Source organism: Otolemur garnettii, unplaced genomic scaffold (genome assembly GCF_000181295.1).
Source record: "Otolemur garnettii isolate 467f Iridium unplaced genomic scaffold, OtoGar3 scaffold00223, whole genome shotgun sequence".
Taxonomy (NCBI): Eukaryota; Metazoa; Chordata; class Mammalia; order Primates; family Galagidae; genus Otolemur; species Otolemur garnettii.
The window spans coordinates 2,192,629-2,204,802 of record NW_003852618.1 but is presented as its reverse complement, the minus strand read 5'-3'; the positions used below and the strand labels follow the sequence as shown (position 1 = coordinate 2,204,802).

At 38.7% G+C, this 12,174-nt stretch overlaps 1 pseudogene; it reads right to left on the bottom strand.

The window, feature by feature from the left end:
* Positions 1–10,982: 10,982 nt before the first annotated feature.
* LOC100961178 lies at positions 10,983–11,459 on the bottom strand (annotated as a pseudogene).
* Between the last annotated feature and the right edge of the window lie 715 nt (positions 11,460–12,174).

Sequence of the window (12,174 nt, the reverse complement as noted above, 5' to 3'; positions counted from 1 at the left end):
TTCTGTTGAAGTTCATATATATGTTTGCTGGTGTTGTGTTAATAGAATAAGATGGTATTGCTCATATTGAGATGCAGATTGACAAAGAAAGTCACATGACCACATTAAATAACACAACAGAAAAAGCTAAAAGAGGACTGAATGAAGATATAGAGGTTCTGAGAAAGCCATATCACATGGCACATCAGATTGAAGCAATGAGGAATGAGCCAGAGTGTTTGAGCAAGGAAGGTAGTGGGGGATCAGGCAGTTGTGGATGTGGGAATTTCTCTATGAGGAAAAGCAACAAGCCTGCTTAAGTATTAAACACTGATTTTTGCTGGAATTAATTTAAAAAACAGCCTGGAAAATTGGAGATGTTGTGAAATGATTGAAGTTCAGATTGAAGGGACTGAAGATCTTTTTAAGAACTTTGAGCAGAGTGGTTTAAATTGCCAAACTGAAGGATAAGAATTGCCCTCACTATGGACTTTTAGGAAGTATGAAATGTGATGAGATTGAAGAAGGAGAGACTAGTTAGGAAGCTATTGAAACAGGAATACTCTGTACTATGTTTATTCCCTTCAGCCTTGGCTTCACACAAACAATGAGTAGACTGTAGAGAGCTGGTATTTTCCTCTGAAATGAAGATACTCTATTGTGGTGGTATCCCTTTTAATGAAAATGCTGTATAGGGGAGTGGCGTCTGTGGCTCAGTGGGTAGGCGTCAGCCCCATATACAAAGGGTGGTGGGTTCAAAGCCGGCCCCAGCCAAACTGCACCAAAAAAATAGCTAGGCATTCTGGTGGGTGCCTGTAGTCCCAGCTACTCAGGAGGCTGAGGCAAAAGAATTGCTTAAGTCTAGGAGTTGGAGGTTGCTGTGAGCTGTGATGCCATAGCACTCTACCCTGGGTGATAAAGTAAGACTCTGTCTCAAAAATGAAAAATGATATATAGGGTGCTTTTTACTGTGGTGCAATAAGATAGTGTGCTTTTACATCTAGAGATGGTGGTTCCAGCTGATGGCAGGATTCCTTTCCAAATTTCATTTGCCCTCATTTTCCTACCTGTAATGATTCTTATCCTTGCCATCTGTCTCTACAAATATCTTTTATGCTTGTCCCAAGGAGCAATTGGCAAAGAACTTTTTTTTTACTTTACTTATTTATTCTTCTAGAAATATAGCTTATTCATTTTCACATTTATTTAGGAATTACTTTTTGAATGTGGAGGATTGGGTCCTGGTGATGCTGGGGTGAACAAAATACTCTTGCCCACATCAGCCTCAGAGGCTCAGAGCAGGGAGGGAAGAAAAGGAGGTAAGATGCACTGCAGCACATCCTTGAGAGGAAAATGTCCAATAGCTTTCTGAATGTGTACCAGGGCTCACTACTCACTGCTACTTCCATGCCTTTTATGACCTGCTGACTTTTCCTTGGAGAATTGGTCACATCTCTCAATTTTCTTTCTTTCTTTCTTTTTTTTACATATACATGTGTTTATTAGATTTCCACTTTTTGCCTTCACAAAATTAAAAAAGCTTAAAATTTAATATCAATAACAATGTTTAAGATAAGGACTAGAAACAAAAACTTCATAAATGAATGAAGATAAATACATTCAGAAAAGAAATCAGATGATTGCTGCATCAAAATATTAATCAATAATAATAGTAATGCAAAGAAAGTAGCATTCACATTGTCAAATAAAACTATGTCTATTATAGAATGCTTTGACTCTGAGGTTCAGTATGGATTCATCAGTTAACTTATTGTTATTTTTTTCCAAAGTCTCAAAGAATAAACAACTAATATTTATAAATAAAAGTAAAAGATAATTTCAAAAAACAGATCATGCCAAATCTTGTAGACAATAGAAAAAGAAGAAATACTTCAAAATCATTCTACTTAATCTGGATACACCTGATATTAAAATTGGAGAAAATATATTATTATAAAGGGAAATTACAAACATATTTCACATATAAATGAGGATACAATATTCTAAACAACATACTACCAGGTTGAATTAAAAATTAATGTTTTTTAAGTGATGTACTTCGGTCAAAATTAAATCCAATTTATGTGAGAATTAGTCACTATTTTCTTTTTTCTTTTTTTTCTCCTTTTCCTTTCCCTCACCCACTCCCTCCTTCTCTGTCTGATCTCCCCTTCCCCTATGCCCTACCGTGTCATTAATTGTCATTAATTGTTCTCATATCAAAGTTGAATACACAGGATTCATAATTCTACATTCCTGTGATGCTTCACTAAGAATAATGTGTTCTATCTCCATCCAGGTTAGTACAAATGCTGCAAAATCTCCATTTTTTTAATGGCTGAATAATATTCCATGGTATACATATACCACAGCTTACCAATCCATTTCTGAATTGAAGGACATTTAGGCTATTTCCACATTTTAACTATTGTAAATTGGGCTATGATAAACAGCCTAGTACAGGTGTCTTTATAATAAAAAGTTTTTTTCTTCCCTCTGGATAGATGCCCAGTAATGGGATTGTAGGATCAAATGGGAGGTCTAGGTTGAGTTCTTTGAGGTTTCTCCATATTTCCTTCCAAAAAGGTTGTATTAGTTTGCCAAGTCCCACCAGCAGTGTAAAAGTGTTGCTTTCTCTCCACATCTGTGCTAGCATCTGCAGTTTTGAGATTTTGTGGTATAAGCCATTCTCACTGGGGTTAGATGATATCTCAGGGTGGTTTTCATTTGCATTTCTCTAATAATTAGGGATGATGAGCATTTTTTCATGTGTTTGCCAGTCATTCATCTATTCACCTTTAGAGAAGATTCTATTCATCTCTCTTCCCCATTGATGTATGGGATTGTTGATTTTTTTTCTTGTGGATTAATTGAAGTTCTGTATAGAACCTGTTTATTAAGCTTTTGCTTAATATTTATTCAAAATATGCAAATATCCTTTCCCATTGGGTAGGTTGTCCCTCTCAATTTTCTTAATTTTATACGGATTTCAGAAAACCAGAAGCCTAAAAACCCTCCCCTCTCAGCAAGGCTTGCGTGATTCCTGTTTTAATGCGGCCACCAGGAAGAAAAAGAGATACTTTGAAGAGCAGGAACATTGATCTTCCAGCTGTGCCTGCACTCGTGACTACCATTTGGGCTATTCCAGCACCACAATTGCTTTGTCCTTCAGTAATTTCAAAGCTGTGGACACCTAGCCCCCCTCAGAAATCAAGATAAACATGTGTGGGAGCCTCTCTCCTCATCTGGATTCAGTGTCAGTCAATCTGGACTCCCTGAAGGGGCTCATGCTAGCACAATAGAACAAGACCCTATATGAAAAAATAAGCAAAGCAAAGCGAAGCAATAATAAAAAAGGGCACCCCACCTAAGGACAAGGCTTCCTTTGTTGCTTTGTACATAGGAGTGTGGGGAAAGATTGAATGTGGCAGCAGAAAAGGTCAGATTCCCCAGTTTCATGTTCCTGAGATTTTTGAGGAGCCGGGAATAAGTAGGTCCCAGCTGTGGATGACAGCAGTCTACAGACTTTGTAGCACCATAGATCCAGAACTCTCTATTTCCTTGTTTGTAAATCAATCATGGTTGTGATGTGATTGCTAAGGCAATGTGCAGAGGGTGGAGGAACTGGTTCTAGAGGCTTCCTATCCCCTTGATCCTCAGGATCCTCTGATCACTCAATATCTTGGAGATTCAGATGTGCTCCAAGTTCTCCTGTTATGATTCGGCAGATGTGGACGAGTTGTAGAGATCTTCCAAGCCTCAAGTTCCCAGAACATGGCTCTTGAGTTTTTCTATGTTTATCAGGAAAAAATGTGAAACATACACTCAAGTGAAATGGCACAATGTCTTACTATGGCCACAAATCAAATCTACCACTAAGCTTCAATCATTAACATGTCAACAGTACTTTTCAAGTCTCCTCTCTTTTTTTCCCACTAGACCAAAATATTTTAAAGCACATCCAATACATGTATATAGTTTTATTTTACAAGAAAACACTTCAGGATACCTTGGTAATAAAGATACTAAAAAGTACTAGAAAACCCCAACCACAAACATGCAAATATCATATTAACTAATTCTTAATTCTTTAATAACACCTGATATCCAGCAGTTTTATAGTTGTTCTTATTCATATCCCCCTGATTACCTTATTCTTTGTCTTTTGCTATCTATAACATTCTCACTCCCCCCTCCCTTAAAATCTCATTCCATTCAACTTGAAAAACCAAAACAGTGGTGCAATAGAACTTTGTAAATTATTAATTCCCATAATGTCATTAAATATATTGGTATTCCCCATATATCCATCCTGTAGATTTATAGGCTTGATTGGATGTAGTATGATGTTTTGGTTTGGCTCAAATTCAGACATAGAGGAGGCAACCTTTCCACTAGAGCAGCAGTTCTCAGTCTGTGGGTCGCAACCCACAGGAACTGAATTAAAGGCCCATGGCTTTGGAAAGTTGAGAACCACTGCACTAGAGGCTTTATAAAATAGATAATCCCATTCTGATCAACATAACTAGGCAGCGTAGGATGCTCTATGAAGATGTAAAAATTCTGGCATAGATCTCACAGGCAGATAACATTTAGAGCAAAGTCATGCACACCTCAGAAAATAATTTATAAACAGTTTCCAAATTGCTTGTGATTCCAGGTAAAGTATATGTGTGGAATGGATTTAAAATAGAGAATCAAATCAAGCTTAAATGAGTATTAAGTCGAGTCAGGCTGGAAGTATTGATATGGAAACATTAAATACAGATTATGAGTTCAGTATTTTGGCATAAAGGGCAATGAATAGCTCTAAATTTTGCTAGATTGATTGACCAAAAAATGACCCCAAATTGTCCTGCACTAAATGAAGCTGAAATGTCAGAACCTCTGTAAAATACTATAGAGGAATTTATCAAAAGCATTGGAGAGGAGTTGGGCCACGCGTTTGGTGAGGAGATTTTGCCTGGAGTTGTGGCTCTGGGTACACTCTGAGGGGGCGGAGTCCTGGTTGCTGTGCATGAACTGGAGCAGCAGGGTGGAGAGGCTTGACACACTCTGTAAGTCTTGCGAGCAGCTGGTGGGAGTCGTGGGCGGCCAGCTAGGAGTGGCCAGGACCTGGAAGGTCTGGGACATAAGGAAGCCTTTTTGCAGTTTTCAGTTCTCAGGGGAAGTGCATTGAGTGGATAGCCTGGAAAAGTGGGCAAACCAAACAGTATATAGTAGCCAGATTTGAGGGCTGGTTGGAGTGGATTTGCCACCAGTTTGGCAGCAGTAGAGATGGCCATTCTGGGAAGGTCCTGGCAGCAAGGTGTTGGCCATTATGGAAAGGTGGTGAGAAGGTTGTGAGGGCAGATCTCCTAGGGACATACCCATCTTAGTTGTGTCTGCTGGGATAGGACCGCCAGTGGTGACAGGCTCAGGGACTCCCACACCCACAGGAACTGTTGTCTGGGTACACAGTGAGACCTGCCTCTGAAGGATTCTGGAGAGATGAGTTCCCAACCTGGCAGAACCTGAATGCTGAGGAAATAATCAGGCAATCACTGTGGACAATTAAGTTGGGGATGAAGGCTGGTTTAACATATGCAAGTAAGTAAATGTAATTCACCATATCAACAGAAGCAAAAACAAAGACCATATGATCCTCTCAATAGATGCAGAAAAAGCATTTGATAAAATTCAACATCCTTTCCTAAGTAGAACTCTGAAGAATATAGGCATAAACAACACATTTCTTAAACTGATAGAGGCCATCTATGACAAACCCACAGCTAATATTATACTGATAGAGTAAAACTGAAAGCTTTCTCACTCAGAACTAGAACAAGATAAGGTTGTCTTCTATTACTATTGTTCAACATAGTGCTGGAAGTTCTAGCCAATACAATCAGGGAAGAGAAGGTAAGAAGGGCATCCAAATAGGAGCAGAGGAAGGTAAACTCTCCCTCTTTGCCAATGATATGATCTTATACTAAGAGAATCCCAAAAACTCAACCACAAGATTCCTATAAGTGATAAAAAAATATGGTAATGTCTCAGGATATAAAATCAATGTCCACAAATCAGTAGTCTTTGTATATGCCAGTAACAGCCAAGATGAGAAGGTAATCAAGGACATAATTCCCTTCTCAGTAGCGTCAAAGAAAATGAAATACCTAGGAATATACCTAATAAAAGAGGTGAAGTACCTCTATAAAGAACACTATGAAACCCTAAGTAAAGAAATATCAGAAGATACTAACAAATGGAAGAACATATCATGCTCATAGCTGGGAAGAATCAACATTGTTAAAATGTCTATACTTCCCAAAGCAATCTACAGGTTCACTGCAATGTCTACTAAAATACCAACATCATACTTTCAAGATTTGGAAAGAATAATTCTTCATTTTGTATGGAACCAGAAAAAAACCCTGTATAGCTAAGGCAATTCTTAGTACCAAAAACAAGGCAGGGGGCATTAGCCTACCAGATTTTAGGCTGTACTATAAGGCTATAGTGATCAAAACAGCATAGTATTAGCATAAAAATAGAGACATAAACATCTAGAATTGAATAGATGAAATTAAAATCTTACAGCAGGGAGATTAACCTTTCCACTAGAGCAGCAGTTCTCAGTCTGTGGGTCACAACCCACAGGAACTGAATTAAAGGCCCATGGCATTGGAAGGTTGAGAACCACTGCACTAGAGGCTGACCCACAGACTGAGAACTGCTGCTCTAGTGGAAAGGTTGCCTCCTCTATGTCTGAATTTGAGCCAAACCAAAACAACATACTATATCCAATCAAGCCTATAAATCTACAGGATGGATATATGGGGAATACCAATATATTTAATGACATTATGGGAATTAATCTCCCCTGATCTTTGATAAACCAAACAAGAACATTCACATGGGGGCAGAGGGGGAGAATCCCTGTTCAATAAATGGTGTTGCAAGAACTGGATAACCATGTATAAAACAGTGAAACTGGACCCACACCTTTCTCCACTCACTAAAATTGATTCAAGATGGATAAAAGATCTAAATCTGGGCATTTATCAATAAAAATCCTCAAAGAAAGTGTGGGGAAAACACTTGAAGGTATCAACCTGGGAAAACACTTTATGAAGAAGACTCCAGTGACAATTGCAACAGCAACAAAAATAAACAAATGAGACTTAATTAAGCTGAATAGCTTCTGTACAACTAAGGAGATAACAACCAAAGCAAATAGACAACCATCAGACTGGGAAAAGATATTTGCATTTTATGAATCAGACAAAAGCTTGATAACTAGAATCTATAGAGAACTCAAATTAAGCAACAAAAAAAAGAGGCAGCAATCTTATATCAATGGGCAAGTGAGATGAATAGAACCTTCTCTAAAGAAGTTGGAAGAATGGCTAACAAGCACAGGAAAAAAGCTCACTGTTTCTATTATCAGAGAAATGCAAATCAAAAGTACCCTGTGATATCACCTAACTCCAGTAATAATGGCCCACATTACAAACACTCAAAGCTGCAGATGCTGGTGTGGATGTGGAAAGAAGGGTACCCTTTCATACTGCTGGTGGGACTGCAAACTAATACAACCCTTTTGGAAGGAAGTATGGAGAATCCTCAAAGATCTCAAAATAGCCCTCCCTTTTGATCCTGCTATTCCATTACTGGGCATCTACCCAGAAGAAAACAAAATCATTTTATCATAAGGTCATTTGTATTAGGCTGTTTATCGCAGCTCAATTTACAATGACAAATTATAGATACAATCTAAATGCTTACCAACCCAGGAATGGATTAACAAGCTGTGGTATATGTATACCATGGAATACTAGTCAGCCACTAAAAAAGATGGTGACTTTACATCTTTTGTAATAATTTGGGTGGAGTTGAAATACATTCTTCTCAGTAAAGCATCACAAGAATGGAGAAGCAAGAATCCAATGTACTCAATTCTGATATGAGGACAATTGATGCTAGCACATGGTAGGGGGAGGGGGAATGCAGTAGCAGAGAGAGGGAAAGAGGGAGGGGGCGGGAGTTCACGGTGTGACACACCTCTGGCGGGTGGGACATTATTATTAGGGGGACTTTACACAGCAAACGCAAGCAGTGCAACCTGGCTTTTGTACCAGGAAGAGAAGTTCTTAACCAAATGACACTGTAGCATTGTAACATAAATACTTATTTAAAAGTTGTTGTGGACATGGTATAAACCAAAAAGAGAAGGCATTCACTGTTGTCAAGCAGAGGAGTTCAAGATCCAAATGTTTATGCTTGCAATAACATAGATATGGCAGAGACATTCTTAAAAATGGGGTGGATGCTAGTTTGTATTATTTTGTAGATTTTCTGCTATAAGCATGTATAGTAAGCAAAATAGCATCAAGTATTTTTCACATTCGAGATACCTGGTTGCTAGAACTGTCTATTCTGCCAAAATACTTGTATTTGGTGATTCTAATTTAAGAAGTTAAGAACTGAATTATCAATTTAAATTAATGTAGAATGTACTTATTTTGCAATTCTTTGATGATAAAGAGACTGGGAGTGTCTGTTGGGAGTGTCTGTGCACTAATAAATGATGTCTAGAAATAAGCCACAAGTTGTTTCAAATGTAATTCACTTAATAAAACATGCATTTATCTGCTTAACAAAATCAAAACATGAAAGATACAAAATGAAATTCTATGTACTATGGCTCCATCTACTTGGTTTCTCTTAAAATTTATCATTTCTCTTGTATTCCTCCAGGGATTCTTCATGTAACATCGAATTAAATATATTTCAATTTATTTTGAATTTTATTTCTCTTGCACTGCTTTTCTTTTATTGATTAAAATTACGTATCATTCTATATCAATATATTTTGTACTTGCTTGTTCTTTCATAAATTCCACAATACTCCTTAGCATAAATGGATGCTAATGGCTATTTTCAAATAGCCAGGAAAATAGTTCCTTTTGCCAGATATTTAATATGCATTTATAAAATAACAAATGCTAAAATGTATAACATTTTTTATATACCTATATCTATAGAGCCAGGTCAACGTTAGAATTAAAGCCATTTCTTTAGGGTGGGAGAGTGGAGAAGGAGAAATTATCTGGGTTTCTCTAGCTTCCTATTATTTTTGTGCCAGGTCAGGGCTTCAGGTCACCATAATTGTTGTATGCAAAATGTTTAAACCACTCTTACCTGATTTTACTTTACATACAGCATAATAGAATTAAAAGTTATTTCAAATTTGTCTATTAAAAGGATCAATGAAAAACACATTTTCTCCAGTCTCAGTGTGCCTGTATTTAGTTATGTGTTCATCTCTGTGAATCAGCACAAATGGGCTGACAATTGCATACCCAAGAGTTAGACATTCTTGAATATTTAGGATGATGAAATTATTCTTTACAAAGAGATTTTAATATAAAGAAATAATACAATCCTCCTAATAAAAGAAAGCAAAATAAAACACCAGAGGAGGACACTTTGAGCAGCTCTTATCTTAGGGGGAGTTTTACAGAAAGATTTGGAGTTCTGAATGTAGAGAACGTGTTTGTGGTGCTTATGGAGAAGAAATACAATATAGGAACTGGCCCAGCCCATGAGACCCTAGAACAGGGCTTGCAGGGCCATGAGTGTGAGTAAAATCCATCTTATTTCTCACTTCTCTGGTAGAAAATAATAATAGTTGTCACTTTCCCTAATTTGTGATCTGTTGATGCTGCTATTTGTGATGGAATAGAGTAAATTTATGCTCATCAAGGTATTGAGTGTCCAAAAGAAGAGAAAGAAAGGCAGAATATGCCATACGGACCTTGGCTTCAGCATCCTCCATGCCAATGCTATGGGACTGATGGTGATGACCAGGACCACTATGAGGAAACTGCTGGCTCAGATAGAAAGCCCCCAAGCCATCTTCTCAAGATAATCTAGGAAGTTTCTCAAATCCAAAGCTGCTATTGTCACTGGGATTCCTTTGGAAAAAAGAAATAGGGTATTTGTAAAAGCCAAATGGATGAGAATAAGGTGTAAAGATTTCTTCTCAGTGCCCCCAAATAAAATGCACATGTAATTCCTAAAAACAGAAATGTTCCCCACAGTGCCACATCCAGTTAGAAAAAGGAATATTACTCCCTTGATAATATTCAAAATCATTTCTTACCTCATTGGCAGAAAAACTTTTTATTCAACATTGTTTGAAGAAAGCACTGGTAATGAGGACATGTATCTGCAAAGAAGAATTCATATCCTAGGCTTTGGTGTTAAATAGAGAACAGCAAACTAAGGGGCATGATACATGTGATGCAGCAGATATTTTGACTAAAGAACTTCATTCCTTCCTCTGTGGCATTTTTTTTTCTTTTTTTGAGACAGAGTCTCTACCCACTCTATTGCCCTGGGTAGAATATCTTGGCTTCATAGCTCACAGCAACCTCAAACTCCTGGGTTAGGGTGATCCTCTTACATTAGCCTCCCAAGTAGCTGGGACTACAGGCATGCCGCCACTATGCCAGGCATTCTACAGCTGCTGCATAACTTTGGGAGAAACAGTGTTTCTTGCTAACTTTGTACCAGTTTTATCTGTATCTGCTTTCCTCATTGGTTAACACCAGGCCTGTTTTGATCTTGCATGGAGGTTGATTTTCCTCCTTTCATAGCTAGAAAAGATTTGACTCTTTTGTAACTAATCTCTCCACTCTCATTTCTCACCTATAAATTTATATCAAATTACTGGTAATTTTTCTAAACAAAAGAAATCAGGATTTTAATCTAATCCCTAGAATTTGTGTATGTTGTATATATTTGAAATGACTTTCTACAAGCCTTCTTCCCCTCCCCTTTGTACCAATCACTTAGGGATATCTTAGATTTATCCTTGTCTTAGAGAGCTCAGGCAGCAAGAACTTTGTGAACTTTGGCTTGTTTGATACCTAAGGACTTTTTTTTTTGGCTTTGTCCAGTTCTTTTATTGGGGGAAGGACACCCAAAAGAGGCCAGTCACTCCCCAAACCCAAAGGCTAAAATAAATTGACACACTCTCCTAGCCTAGTCCATGGGCAGCTCATCTGCCTTGCATCCCCCGGCCACGTCAGGTTAGATGTGTCCATCTCAGGGACATCAGTGGACACTTCTGTTGGCACTGCAAGTGTCTTAGGGGGCACACAGAAACCTACACCCACTGCCCTCTCCACCTCTTGCTGACTATAGGGCTCGACACACAGCTGCTTCAGCCTTTTCTTGTGGTCTTTGGATCAAAAGTGGGTCTTCAGTGTGGCAGAATTGATGAAGTACCTAGGGCAGGCCAGACAGCGATGCAGGCCGCCCCTTAGCAGGTCAGGGTCAGGTTCAGCGTACGGGTTGGACAAGAACTATGTGGAACCCTAAGGCCGCAGCTCGCGGTGAATTTCATCCAGGTCGGGCTTCGGCCCCTTCACCTTCATCTGGCCAGCTAGGGAGTGCGCTTGGAGCGCTCCAGTCCGGCTGGAGCGACCCATGGCCCCTGAACAGAGCTGGCAATACACGTGAGGGAGCTTCCGACTGCTCAACGACATCACGCATCGTGGGGGTGGGGGGCGCTGTAGCCCGGGCCCAACCGCCTCTGATGACATCACTCATTTGTGGACATTGATTTTATATCCTGAGATGTTACTGTATTTTCTGATCACTTACAAGAGTTTTGTGGTTGAGCCTTTGTGGGTTTCTAAGTATAAGATCATATCATAAAAAAAGAGCAAGAGTTTGACCTTCTAGCTCCCCATTTGGATGCCCTTTTTATCCTTCTTTTGCCTAATTGCATTGGTTAGAACTTCCAGCACAATGTTGAATATAGTGGCAATAGTGGACATCCTTGTCTGGTTCCAGTTCTAAGTGGAAAAGCTTTCAGTTTTATTCCATTCGGTATAATGTTAGCGGTTGGTTTGTCATAGATAGCTTCAATTAGCTTAAGAAATGTGCCACCTATACCTATTTTCTTTAGTGTTCTTTTTAGAAAAAAAATGCTGAATTTTATCATATGCTTTTTCTGCATCTATTGAGAGGATCATATGGTCTTTCTCTTGCTTTTATTGATATGGTGACTTTTCCAAACTGTGTCCCTTGGCTATGCATTGGCTTCTCCGAGTAAGTGTGTGTTGCTCAGATCCCCCCAGGAATGTCTGCCCTGCTTATCAGGTGTGCCAGAACTGGCCTCACACTAGGATCTTGAGAGCC